Source organism: Lactuca serriola, chromosome 1 (genome assembly GCF_051521515.1).
Source record: "Lactuca serriola cultivar US96UC23 chromosome 1, Lser_US96UC23_V15, whole genome shotgun sequence".
Taxonomy (NCBI): domain Eukaryota; kingdom Viridiplantae; phylum Streptophyta; class Magnoliopsida; order Asterales; family Asteraceae; genus Lactuca; species Lactuca serriola.
Genome location: NC_136408.1, coordinates 179,291,888 through 179,307,241, shown reverse-complemented (window position 1 = coordinate 179,307,241; position 15,354 = coordinate 179,291,888).

Sequence of the window (15,354 nt, the reverse complement as noted above, 5' to 3'; positions counted from 1 at the left end):
CTCTAGGGTATTAATTTAGATTAAAATAAGGCATAGCCTTTTTGCATGCATGGGATATATAAGTTGGTCTTATGGAAGAAAGTTGCTAGTCTTTTGGTACCCCCTTTCTCTTCATGAAGTCGTCGCTTCTACTCACTCTTCTATTCTCTTTCTTTTGAGGTTTGAAGTCTAGATTTGGTACTAACTTTGTATCTTCCTTTGGTGCTTACTTTTTTAAGAACTTAAAGGCTTAAAGAACAAAGTATTATAAGAAGAAACTAGCATTTCTTGGTGCCTTATTCTTGATGGTGGATACTTGTAAAGAAAATCATACTCTTTGATTCTTCTATCTTCATCAACACCTCAATACCAAGTGGCTTCAAAGGCTCCAAAGGTTGTCATTCTAAAACACTTTATGGCTGTTTTAATATCATTGTAACCTCTATAAATGGATCCTAGATGGTTTGGTTTTGTTATAAACTTGTTAATTTTAACGCTTCCATTCATTGTTTTTTTTTTTATGATAAACACACTTATATTTTGTATCAAAACCCGTCACATAAGTCCATATTCAACCTGGAGCCAAAAAAATTTATCGAGACTTCAAGGCTTAGTTATTGGTGGTCGTGCATGAAGAGAGAGAGATAGCTTGGTTTATTGAGACGTGCCCGGCTTGTCAGAAGGTGAAGATCGAACATCAGAGGTCGCACAACAAATTATAGCCTTTGGATATTCCCATGTGGAAATGGGAACATATCACCATGGAATTTATCGCAAAACTACAAAGGACGTCTAAGGGATTTGATGTGATTTGGGTAATTGTTGACAACCTGACCAAGTGTGCCATTTCCTTTCCATCTATGTCAGCAGTACGACCGAGAAATGGACCGATATTTCTAGGCATGATGTACATCCATCGTATCTGATTGAGATGTTCGATTCACTTCCATATTTTGGAAGAGGTTCCATAATGAGCAGGGTACTCAGTTGCTTTTTAGTAATGCTTACAATTCGTATATATATATGGGCATAGTAAGCAGACTATTTGGATGCTTGAGGATATGTTGAGAGCCTGCGTTATTAATTTTGGTGGGAGTAGTGACTTCTACATCCCTTTAGCTGACTTTTTGTACAACATCTCTCATTCCAGCATTGGTGAAGCTCCTTATGAGCTTTTGTATGGAAGGATGTGTCGGACCCTAGTTTGCTTCAGCGAGGAAGGTCATAGGGTAATGGGGAGCACAAAATTAGTACTCCATACGACATATCTCATCCAGAAGATTAGATAGAGATTGCAGACAATGTAGAGTAGATAGAAGAACTATGCTGACAAGCAACGAGTGGGGCTAGAGTTTCAATTTGGGGATACAGTATTGTTGAAGGTGTCACCCTGGAAAGGTGTTATAGGCTACATGAAGCGGGGCAATTTGGGCCCTAGATTCATCAGACCATTCCAAAGTTATGGCCGGGGTGGGCAAGGTGGCCTACCGGTTGGATTTACCATAGGAGCTTTGCCAGATTCATAGCACTTTCCACGTCTCTCAACTACAAAAGTGCTTAGTGGGTGATTCAGATATGATCCCTTTAGAGGACATCAAAGTGGACGAGCGCTTGAACTATGTGCAGAGACCAGCGGTGATTATTGATAAAATACAAAAACTTTAGGCAACAAGGTGGTTCCCTTGGTCAAGGTGCATTGGAAGCACCGAAAGGGCTCAAGGTGGAGTTGGGAGCCTGAGGCAGACATGTGGGAGCACTACTCAGATCTGTTCTCGACTGAGAATTTCAAGGAAAAAAATCTAGTTCAAGTAGAGGAGAACTGTTACACCAGTTCTAGGTAAATATTTTTTTTGGTGTTTATGGCAATAAAGACTCCATATGTGGATATTGGGGTGGCCACGGCGTGGTGGGGAAACATTTAAATAACTACTAGTTTTATGGGATATTTTACCAAGTTTTGTTAATTGACATGTTTGATCCCATATATGCCTTGAGTCTCTAATGCTTAGTTGACCTTTATCACAAAATATTTCCGATCAAGTCATCAAACTTGCAAGAAATGTAGAATCAACACATAACTAGTGGTTATGTGACCTTTATCCCACTAGAAATTGCAAAAGTACCTTGAATATCAAAATATAAATCCAATCTGTTTGGTGAACTTTATCACACAATGACCATACAAGTGACGAGCGAGTGTCTCTTAAAAGGACGACATATACTTGTTGGATCTATATGCTCAAGAATAAGTTTAGAATGATGTTAGTTAAAAACATATGATCCTATATGGTTACACCTTTATCAAATTGTTACTTATGAAATATTTATTACTAAATTGATTATTAATAAATATATTCAACTCTTATATGTAGTTAGGTAATAATTATTATTTTGTGAGAATAATATTTAAGAGAGAATAAACTAGTTATTATACCATATGGTATGACTTAATAAGTCATCGAGTCCTTGAACTCATCGATTCCTTCCACTTACAGAATTGGGAGACTTCGACTCAACTCGCCGAGTTCCTCTATAAACTCGTCAAGTTCTTCAGTCTGTTAAGCCTTCTTAATGCATTGAGCCACTATTCTTCAAATCTAAGTCGCAAAATCTAGATCTGGGCCTTCTTAATGTATAGAAACTGGACGAGTTGGAGGCCCCAAACTCGTCGAGTAGAGATGGATTGGGACGCTGGTTAAGAAGTCTACTCAACAAGTTGAGAAGCCTCAACTCAACGAGTAGGCTGGAAGAATTAAACCCCAATGCTCTCCTTAATCGGAATGAAATGAGCACTCTTGGTTAAACGATCCACGATGACCCAAATCGAATCCACTCCTCGTGTGGTCTTCGGAAGTTTCGTGATGATATCCATAGTGATATCCTCTCATTTCAACATCGAGATATCCAATGACTATGTCTTTCCATGAGGTCTCTAGCGTTCGGCCTTGACCTTCCTGCAGTTCAAGCAACTATCGACATACAAGGGTACATCCTACTGCATGTAAGGCCACTAGTAATCAGGACGGAGATCTATATACATCTCCGTCGCCCCGGGATGGATGGAAAATCTGGATTTGTGCGCCTCCTCCATCAGGATTTGGCGCATAATGCCCGTGTATGGAACCCACACTTTGTATTGGAGTGTCAATAGCCCGCAACTATCTTAGTCGAAGGAGGAAATCTGACCCACAATACGCTCACCCTTCTAGCGTTCATCCTTCATATCCTCCTGATGGGCCTTCGGAATCTGCTCCAAAAGCGGAGTCACTACTGTCATCCTTAGGCAGATGTATCTAATCGGGGTCATGAATGCCTTGCTGCTAAGTGTATCAGCCACAACATTCGCCTTCCCCTAGTGGTAGAGGGCTCACAATCGTAATGGTTTACCACGTCCAACCACCGTCGCTACCTCATATTTAGATTTGGTTGGTCCATCAAGTACCTCAAACTCTTTTGATCTGTGTAAATGGTACAACAGACCCCATAGACGTAGTTTTGCCAAATCTTGAGGGAAAAAACAACTGACCCGAACTCTAGGTCGTACGTCGGGTAATTCGCCTAGTGAGGCTTCAAATGCCTCGAGGCATAGGCGATGACGTGCCCTCTCTACATCAACAATGCACCCAAACCCGAGATGGATGCATCACATACATTAAAAAATCCTCAACACGCTTTGGCAAGGCTAAGATTGGAGCCTCGGACAACCTTTACCTCAAAGTCTCGAATGGTGCCTGTTGCTCAGTCCCCTAATGAAAGACAACAACCTTTTTCGTCAGTCGGGTTAGGGGTACTGCTATCTTGGAGAAATCCTAAATGAATCTACTATAATAGTCGTCTAAACCAAGGAAGCTCCGAATCTCAGATGGAGACTTCGGAACCTCCCATCTCATCACGACCTCTACTTTGGCCAGGTCTACTAGAATATCGTTCTGGTTGACAACGTGCCTTAGAAACCGCAACTCGTGCAACCAAAACTCGCACTTGGAGAACTTGGCGTACAAGCTCTCCCACCTCAGGGTATCCAACACCTCTCGCAAGTTCTCCTCATGCTGCTCCTATGTCTTTGAATAAACCAAGATATCATCAATAAACTATCACAGATCGATCATACATTGGTCTGCATACATGGTTTATGAGATCCATGAACGCAGCAAGAGCATTGGTGAGCCCAAATGGCATCACCACGAACTCATAGTGGCCATAGTGAGTCCAAAACACTGTCTTCTACACATCCTCATCTTTGACTCTCATTTGATGGTAGCCTAATCGCAAATAAATCTTGGAAAACCAAGATGTTCTCTGAAGCTGGTCGAAGAGATCATCAATCCTCGGGAGTGGGTAACGGTTCTTCACCGTCACCTTATTCAGCTCCCGGTAATCTATACACATCTGATGTGACCCGTCCTTCTTCTTCACAAATAGGATCGGGGCTCCCCATGGCAAACTGCATGGCCTAATAAATCCTTTGGCTAACAGCAACTGCATCTGTGTAGACAACTCCCGTATCTCGGGAGGAGCCAACCGATATGGTGCGTTGGCTATCGGAGGCGCACCCGGAACTAGGTCAATCCTGAACTCCACGTGTCTCTCCGAAGGTTTCTCATGCAACTCCTCCGGGAACACATTCGGATACTCTTGCACAACTTGCACATGATTCACGGTCGCGTTACCCTCCTACCGAGTATCCATAACATAGGCGACATAACCTACGCAACCTTGTTGAAGGTAGCGCCTAGCCCTCGCTGTTGAACACAAAGTCAACCGAATACTCTTGCACAACTGCTGCTCAAAGTCGATCACCGTACCATTAGGGCTCAACGAATCCATGCCAATCAAGACCTTGTTCCCACACAATGGAATGGAAACCAAATCCACGAGGTAACGCTCATCATACATCCTTAGGAAACAACCTCTGTAAACCTCTTATGCCCGTACAGATCGGTCGTCCGCAATCTCGACCTCTAAAGTACAATCCAACATACCTGAAGACTCAGCAAACCTCTTGTTGAGCGCAAGAGATATGAATGATCGGGTAGCCCTCGAATCAAATAACACCTGTACTGGGATGTTGTTCACATGGAGCACATAGAATATAAATATAAAAATTGACATGTAATAAAAGTTAGGGAGAAGAAAACATATTCGTCACCACATCCGGTGTGGCACGCGCCTCTTCGGCAGTCAGCTAGAAGGCTCGGCTCCACACCACTGGATCATTTGACTTGCCCATTCAGCCATCTGCGATCCGCAGGGTCACTGGAGCTAGCGCCTCCATTGGCTCTCTTGATGTCAATATTGGGTAATTGGCCATTTTATGGCCCTTCTGATTGCAATGAAAGCAAATCAGGTCTGATGTCTAAATGATGGGGGCAGGGGCAGTACAATCCCTGCCAAAGTGCCACAACTTGTTGCACTTGTAGCCAGCCCAATCCCACTAATCTGCAAACACCCTCATGCGTCTTGCCGTATTTCCCACAGCGGCTCCGACCCTACTAGCCCTTCGACCTCGAGTCGAATTCCTTAGGTTTCTTTCCAGAAACCCGAGTCGTCTTCCCAGTCTCCGCATTCCTCTTCCTGATGTGCTCTATATCAATCTCCCTCACTCGTGCCCTGGCTATCATATCATCCAAGGTCGGGCTCATCGACCAACTGACATATTTCTGAATGTCAACTCTCAGCATATCATCGTACTGGGTTTTCTTCATCTCCTCATGACCCACGTATTGAGGTACCAACAAAGCCCACTCCTTCAACTTGGCAGTAATTTCCGCCACTGTCTGAGTAGACTATCTCATATCCAAAAACTCCCTGGCTTGCTCCTGAATCTCTAAAGCTAGCGCAAACTCGGCTCGGAATCTGGTCACAAAGTCCGACCAGGTCATAACCTCAATGGTTGGGGCTCCGAATGTATCACTGACTGCCTCCCACAAATCTCTAGCCCTCTTTCTCAAACAACCAGCAACAAACCTGACCTTCGACCCCTCAGGGAAGAAGCTCGTCACCAGCTCATAATCAATGTGCGCGATCTATCGTCTCGCCACAATGGAGTCCTTCACCCCGCTGAAGTTGAGCAATCTGCATCCCCTGAAATCCTTGAAAGAGGGCGTACGAGTCCCTGACTAGCCAGGTGCCATGTCAATGTTGAATGCCCTAAGGCGATCCTCCATCAGCTCAATGATACCCTCCTTGATCGACCCGAAAATCACTCGGGTGGCTTCAAGGATGCCTCTTGTAATCTCGGATGCAATGAACTCATGCAATCCGTCATCAACTGGCTCATAACCTGTACCGGAACCTGACCTAGACCCTGAACCTCCTGCTCGATGACGTGTCATCACCATTCTAAAACAAACCACGCAATCATCAGAGTCATACATAATATCAAGAGACCTCATGCTTACTACAAGTTCCTTGGTTTAATCTCAGTTCTCCTTGATTCGAGTACGGATCCATTGCTTTTAGTAGTACGGACCCATACTACCTTCCACATTTTTCTGTACATTCCTCAAGAATTGCCTTGACTCCACCAAATCCCTTTCACTACTATTGCTCTCAACACTAATATCATCCTAGGCTTGCCCTACGGTAATCTCTGACCCACTATCTGCCATTAGCTGCATAAGAAGTCCCTGCTATCTCTCCCTAATTAGCTCGCGGATACCATTACATATTACTAATACCAGATAATTCTTCGAATGAAAGGCCCTACCCTACATCAGCTGGACTCAAACAAGAGCTACGAAATAGGGCTAGACCTAACTTTCTGAAGTTATTAGTCCTCGTAATATGTAAATTTACATATTCGCTTACTAGTTAATGAAAATAACTAGGACTCCATAAGCACAAAGCAAGCATCATTTGAGCATTGAGTAACCAAAACCAAGCATAACCTAATCACGCAATCATATTACTGACTAATCATTACTAGCATGCAGTTCAATAAGCACATACAACAGGCATATAAGGTATCTTCCTAGATCCGTAGCCCTAATCTAGCATGCAATTCTGATACACATATAGTAGGCATATAAGGCATCCTTCCTAGATCCTTAACCCTATTCTAGCATGCAATTCTCATAATCATATCATATATCATAGCAAATATGTATGGTATCTTAGGGAAACTTAATTGAGCTCGGCCGATTACATCCGTCACACTCCTTGTTCTTTCTCAAAACCCTTAATTTTAATTTTTAGAAAAATTGATTTCATTGTAAAAGTTTATCAATCTCTCGGTTTGAGTCCAGACACCCATGAAGGTGTGTCCGAATCCCTCAAACCAAGGCTCTGATACCAACTTGTAACATCCCAAAATTTAAGACCAAAAATTTAATTTTAAATTTAATAAGTATAAAACCATTTGTCTGAAAACATCCATATCATCAACCCATATCAAAAGCAATTTATCAGTAGTCAAAACATGTCATAATAAAACAACATCAGAGTATAACTCCCAAAGATCTCATATGTGGAAAACGCAGTGTGATGCGCTACGATCATGTCGACTCCTTTCCCTTCGAAGACGAAGCACCTGAAACCAAAACTGAAAACCATAAGCACAAATCTTAGTGAGTTCCCCCATCATACCACATACCATAAAATAAACATACTACCTAGCTTATCCGGGTGCTGGCCTACCCCTTCGGTCTCTTTCAACCGGTAATCGCCAAGCATATTAGGGTGCTGGCCTACCCCTTCGGTCTCTTTCAACCGATAACTGCATAACATATATGGGTGCTGGCCTACCCCTTTGGTCTCTTTCAACCAATAACGGGGACTATTTCACTCCTATCACTACCATATATCATGCTAGTATATAAACTCATAAGTCACATACTGCCTAGCATATCTGGGTGTTGGTCTACCTCTTCGGTCTTTTCGACCGGAAACGGGGTCTATCCCACCCCTCCTACCACTATCAAATAATATTATAGCATACTAGAACATAAAGCATAATAGATAATGACATACCAAACAATTATCACAAATACAATCATCTCTAATATAATCAGCTACTAGTGGGCCAATATTGGTTCCTTCAACCCACTTCTACTAGAAGGTAACTCACCTCAAATGTTGTAAAGTAGTTGTACAGTCCCCGGCTTGGAAGTCAACCCCACTCAAACTCCTACACATAAAAGATTCCCTTATATTACCCTTTCATACTCATAACCCCTTAAGGGTCAACTTTCATCAAAGTCAAATTCAAAGTCACCACTTCGGTCAAAGTAAACATTCCGAGTTGACTCAACTCGCCGCGTCCATATATCATAAAACCCTGAAATTGCGATCCAACTCGTTGAGTTCCTCCTATCAAAAAAATCGGGACTTTCCAAATAAACTCGTTGAGTCCGTCCTTGAACTCATCGAGTCCTTCCTCTAACAGAATCAGGACACTTCGACTCAACTCGTCGAGTTCCTCTATGAATTCATCGAGTTCTTCAGTCTGTTAAGCCTTCTTAATGCATTGAGCCATTATTATTTGAATCTAAGTCCCATAATCCAAATCTGGGCCAAATACCCATCTAGGAGGGTAAAGTTTCCGACTTTACCCATTAAGACCCATCCTAGAAGAAATGAGCTCTAACCGTAAATCAAAATGGCTTAGATCCAACTCCAAAAGCCATCAAAACATGAAGACAAGTTGTAGGGTCATAGATCTGGACTCTAGGGATGATTTGGTCACATAAAGTTCCCATCTTTACTTGCATGCATGGCCTACTAGGGATTAAAAGACCAAAAGATGGTCTAAAAGTTACATGGGACTTCCATGGCCATAAAGTTGGCACCTTTATGCCATGAAGTCCCCTCAAGACTCTAGATCTGAAGGGTTTGCCCACAAAGGGCGTCCAAATCCCATAAACCAACATTCTTGGACCAAAACATGAAGAAAATATCCTAAAACAAGATCTAAGCATGTTATAGACAAGGTTGGAGCTTTATACCTTAGATGAACCAAACATGAAGCCCAACTTCTGGATCTGCTCTCCTCCTACACGTCCTTGCTCCTTCTTCAAGTACCTTCTTCTTCAAAATCACCAAGAATGCACAAAAGTTGGTTCAAAACTCTCAAAAGTGAATTAGGGTTTTGAGGCTAGGGATTGGGACAATGGAGGCTGGGAATGATGCCAACTTATGGGGGTTAAGGTGTTTAAATAAGGTGCAAAACCCTGAAAATTAGAGTTTCATTCTGCCAGCCTACTCGTCGAGTTGAGGCTTCTCAACTCGTCAAGTAGACTTCTTAACCCGTGTCCCAATCCATCTCTACTCGTCGAGTTTTTATACAAAAATGAATAAATTATAATTTAAATGCATACCAGAAACCAGGTGTTATAGTTTTTCAGTATGTGTTTTAGGTACTTCAAGTGGCAAGGGGAAGAGCTTAGGATGAAGACATTGCACACACCATACGGATTATGTTTATGGGACACACTCTGTTTTTCTTGATATTTAACATACTTATTTTATTTGGGTTGGATGAACTATGATTGAAATACTATTTTCACATGAATGAAAAATGAAATTTTTGGGTCGTATTTTCGGGTTGTTACAAGTTGGTATCCGAGCCTTGGTTTGAGGGATTTGGGCACACTCTCAGGTGTGTCTAAACTCAAATGGAGGATTTGCTAAAGTTTTTCCAAAACAAAAATATTTCTGAGAAAAAAGGTTTTCTAAAATAAGAAAGGATGTGGTGCATGCAATCAGCCGAGCTCAACTATGTTTTCCCAAATTACCCATACATGTTATTTGATATGCTTGAATTTGTGAATCTGTGAATCGTATGCTAGTTAGGGCTAAAGATCTACTCAGTTTTTGCATGATAGAATGCTAGGAGAGATGCCTTTGGGTGCCTGTTGTATGAGCTTGTAGACTTGCATGCTAGTACTGACCAGCCAATGATAGGATGACATGATTAGATTATGCTTGGTTCTGATACTTGATGCTCAAATGCTGCTTGCTTTGCGCTTTTAGGAGTTCTAGCTAGCTTCATCTAACTTGTAAATGAATATGCTAAGTTACATATCATGGGAACTAAATAATTTTAAAAGGTTAGGTTTTAACTCTATTGTCCAACTCTTGTTTGAGTCCAACCATTGTAGTGTGAGACCTGTTATTCGAATAATTATCTAGTTTTAGTAAAATATGTAATGGTATTCCTGAGATAATTAGGAGGAGATAACGGGAATTTGTTCTGCGGCTGATAGTAGAGAGTGGTATGGAGTTGCCCTAGGAAAACCTAAGAGGAGATCTAGCGCTAGGATCCTTATTTGTGAGGGATGGTTAGATGGATTTAGAGTAACTTGGTTGACTCAACTATTCTTGTCGAATGTACAGATAGATGTGGACGGTAGTATGGGCTCGTACTACTGGAAGTAGAGGATCCGTACTCGATTCAAGGAGGGTTGCGATAAAATCTGGAAGCTTATAGGGCGGTGATTCCCTGGTATATTTCGATGCATATATTATTAGTTTTGTGGTTTATTTTTCAGTATGGTGGTATTGCAGGGCATCCCAGTTGGCAGTTCTAGTGTCGGGGAGGATTCAGGCTCAGGACCTGGAGCTGGGCAGCACATTGAGCAGACTAGGGAGTTTCTCTCGTTAGAGATTAATCGTTTCATTCTCGATCAAACTCCTGTCATCTTCGGTTCTACTAAGGAAGCTCCGAAACTCCTGCGATCTTCGGTTCAACCACGGAGGAACGATTGAGTTCGTTTCGTTCTGAGCTGATGGCTATTGCAGGAGATCGATTTTTGACATGCAGGGAGTTCCGCGCTTGTGGACCTATAGACTATCATGGGGAGAAGGATCTTATTGCGATTAGGCGTTGGTTAGTAGATGTTGCTAACGCTTTCCACACAAGTCGTTGTCCCGGGGGTACAAGGTTAGACTAGCTTCCTACCTTTTGAAGGACAGGGCTCGAGACTAGTGGGAGGAGGTTGGCAGTGTTGTAGGTAATGATGTTGTTGATGGGATGACTTGGGATGATTTTTCGGCCAGGTTTTGAGCTGAGTTTGTAACGATTATTGAGGTGCAACAGTTGGCACAAGACTTCCATGATCTCCGCCAGACTTCTGACATGGTGGCTAAGATCATCGCTATGTTCAGGGAGAGGGCTTCTGGTTCCACAGTATGTGAAGGACGAGGAGATAAAGAAGGCCTGATATCATAAGATGCTGAGGACCGACATCTGGCAGTTTGTGAGCCAATCCAGCTCCAAGACGTTGGAGGATATGACAGCTCAAGCCAGGGAGATGGAAATTGACTTGGAGATGGATATGAAGAGGAAGCCAGATGAGGTTCAGTCATCAGGGGGTTTAGGCAAGAGGCCCAAGGTATATTATTCCAGATAGACGGGCCATCAGGGTTGTAGCCGTTGTAGCAAATGCAGCAGGACGCACGAGGGTTCCTGCAGGAGTGGTAATGGTGGTGGTTTAGGCTGCTTAAAGTGCGGTTGGACTGGTCATTATAGCAGGGATTGTACTACTACCACCACCCATGGATCAAATCTGATTTGCTTTCATTGCAATTAGAGGGGCCACAAGAAGGCCTAATGTCCGAGTTTGGTTGTAGCAGGATTGGTGTCAGCACCCACTCCTGCGACTCTTCGGATACTGACGACCGTCAAGGCCGAGCAGATTCACATGCGGTGAAGAGCAGGGCTTTCCAGCTGACGGCAAAGGAGGCTCATGCAGCTCCTATTGTTGTGAATGGTATGTATCTTCTCCTTATCTCTTTATTTATATTGAATTGTTTGGGTATGTTTATATGTTTCATTTTATGATCGTTCCTCGTAAATGGTATCTCTGCTTTGGTATTATTTTATTCAGGGGCTACCCTATCTTTTGTATTTTTTTGTGCATAGAAATAGATTTGCTGGAGCTCCGGGGGAGATGGATTGTCCTCTTGATGTGGAGATTGCTGATGATTGGACGGTTCGGGTTGCGAGGGTTCATCGGGGTGGTAGTCTCCGTTTATTCAGCGAGCAGTACCCGATTGACATGGTTCCCATTCCACTATGCGGGAACAAGTTCATCATGGGCATGGATTGGTTGAGCCCTAATGGGGTAGCGATCGATTGTGAGCGACAGTTAGTTCGGGTTCAGACCCCAACTGGGGGAGAGTCAGTGATTCGGGGTAAGAGACCGCAGTGTGGGTCGGTTTTGTATTCTGCAGTGAGGGCCAGACGCTATCTTCATCAGGGTTGTTTGGGTTTTGTCGCCTATATCATGGATACCCGTGATAAGGGTAAGGAGGTCGTGGATAATGTGTCGATCGTACGTGATTATTCGAATGTGTTCCCGAAGGATTTGTTAGGGGTACCTCCAGAGCGGTAGGTAGAGTTCAAGATTGATCTGGTTCCAGGTGCGGCTCCAATAGCCAAAGCAACATATCTGTTAGCTCCTCCCGAGATGCAGGAGTTATCTACACAGTTTCAGGTTCTGTTAGACCACGGATTTATTAGGTCGAGCAGTTCGCCTTGGGGCGCCCCTATTCTGTTTATGCAGAAGGAGGGGTCTCATCGTATGTGTATTGACTACCGGCAGTTGAATAAGGTAATGGTGAAGAACCATTATCCCCTTTGGAGGATTGATGATCTTTTCGACCAACTTCAGGGTGCATCTTGGTTCTCAAAGATTGATTTCGATCGAGTTATCATCAGATGTGGGTCAGTGATGAGGATATGTAGAAGAAAACTTTCCTGACACAATATGGCCATCATGAGTTCGTGGTGATGCCTTTTGGGCTCACCAATGCTCCAGCCGCGTTCATAGATCTCATAAACCGCGTGTGCAGAACGATGCTGGATCGGTATGTGATAGTATTGATTGATGATATCATGGTTTATTCCAAGACTCAGGAGCAGCATGAGGAGCATTTGAGGGAAGTGTTGGAGAATTTGAGGAGGGAGAGACGTTTCACAAAGTTCTCTATGTGTGAGACCTGGCTGTGCCAGGTACAATATCTAGGGAACCTTGTCAACCAGAAGGGTATTCTGGTCGATCCGGCCAATGTAGATGTCATGATGCAGTGGGAGCTTCCGAGGTCTCCATCTGAGATTTCAAGTTTTCTTCGTTTGGCTGGTTATTATCGGAGATTTTTTTGGATAAGGTGTCTAAGTCCATAACTATTTCTGGTATGTACTTGACCTGACCTGGCATGGTCCATTTGGGTTGCATGGCATCATACATTTGGATAGACTAAATGAGAGAAATAACACTTGTGGTTTATTAATATATTATAAGTTCTAATATATTAACAGTATTATTTAATGAGTATTGATCAAGAATTAATTTGGAATCAATTAAGTGATCAAAAGATGACTAATTAAATATATGGGTTGATTATGTAAATCATCCATAACTTGTATAGTGGACTAAAAGGCTCCATGGATTATCAAGTTGGGTTAAACCCATAGGATGCTCCATGAGAGTTACAAGTGATGGGTTTTGAGCATTCTAACACTTCCTAAGTGTACATGCAACCCTAATAAACCTTGGATCTATGTTTGTCTAAGATACATGCAAATAATTATTTTCCAAGGTTCTTATCCTATCTAGCATGGCATGTGGAACTTGAATCAAATAAAGCTAGTAGAATTACTTACCTTGTAGTTGTAGTTGATTGCTTGGAGTTTTAGAGCCTAGCACCAATAGTGTGAATGCCTCAAATGGAAATCACAAATCACCACAAACTTTGGAACCTTGAGAGAATAGTCACAACTATCTTGAAATCGGCCCTCTTGCTTTACTCAACTCAACTAGTGTGATTTCAAGAACCAAGTCCTTCTTTATATAGTGTGGTGGATTAGGGTTACATCCATGTAAACCCTAATAACCATGTCTCTTCATTTCCATGATATCCATGGGTTAAAGCTCCATGGAGTATCCATGGACTTTCTATGCAAGCCTAGCCCATTCCAAATAAGCATTAGCCCACACAATATAAATATAAGAGCCCATATTTAGTTAGGAATACTTTTGATCTCTAAATTAATCATAGATTAATTATAGATCAATACTAATTAAATAATATGATCTTATATTAATATATTAGAACTTATAATATATTAATAAATCATAACTTATACTATTCTCCAAAGATTGTCCATAAATTGTTCGGGTGAAGTGCAACCCAAATGGACCATGTCGGGTCGGGTCAAGTACATACCAAATATAGTTGTGGACTTAGACACTATATCCAACAGTCTCCCACTTGGATAAGTCTAATAACTATAGTTGCAAGTATGACTTCAAGAACCAATCAACAATCGTAGCTCTTTAAACTCTGTTGAACTAGAACGCGCCATTTTAGATAAGTGATAATATAATCCTCTGTTCTAGATATCAGCCAGACAAATACATGGAACATGGTCTTAGTTATTGTCCAGCATTTGTTTCCCGATTTCCGATTTGTTTGACATAGAACTTAATTGAACACATCAATTTCGTTCTGATCGGGCCCGGTACATAGGTCAAAACAAAATCATCGAGGGGCCCAGATATCACTTCTAATCCGAGAAGGAACAGATAAACTTTGACTCATATGTTTTCTCTACTACTTGCTGAATTACACACAAAGGTACGTTTTATAACATCAAGTTACCAATGTGTTTTCGTACAATCAATGCATAACCAACTCATAGGTAACAAATCATATCTCTAGGTTTGAAGACTTATATGATATTACCGTCTCACGATCACTCGAGATAAATTCCATGAAGTGATTCTAGTGAGCGTGGGTTGAGTCCAATGCTCAGAACTTATGAGCACTCATGATTGTTGTAGCCATTTCCAACATCTTAGACCTCTACAACCAATCATGACAGTCTTGATTCATACCTACTTCCAACATATGACCGACTGTGGAGATTCGAATAATATGATATACCAAACATAATTATTCTAGAAGTCAAAATATGCTAAAGAAATATAGTAAACGATTCACAAGTTATAGCAACACTTCACTCATAAATAACAGCTTTTATTTATCATCCTTCAACCCTATGCTCCGAGCATGCTGGTGTCACACCCCGAAAACCGAAGGCAGAAACATTTCCGGAGTTGACTCCACGTTGAGTATCAAATCCAATGTACATAGTAAGTAAAGTATATCAACCATTACATTACATATATGAAAGTTTTAAATTCATTTCAAAATCATAAGTTATACACGTGATACATATCATATATAAACAACACGAAACGAGTCTTCTACGCACTTCTTCTTCACCAAAAGAGATCGTCAGGTACCTATCTAATGTGAACCTGAGAATACAAGCAGTTTGAAAATCAGCATAAAGCTGGTGAGTTCATAAGCGGTTAGTTTTCTGAAAATGTACGAGTTCCTTTGGTTTCCTGAAAAAAAATGTTTATC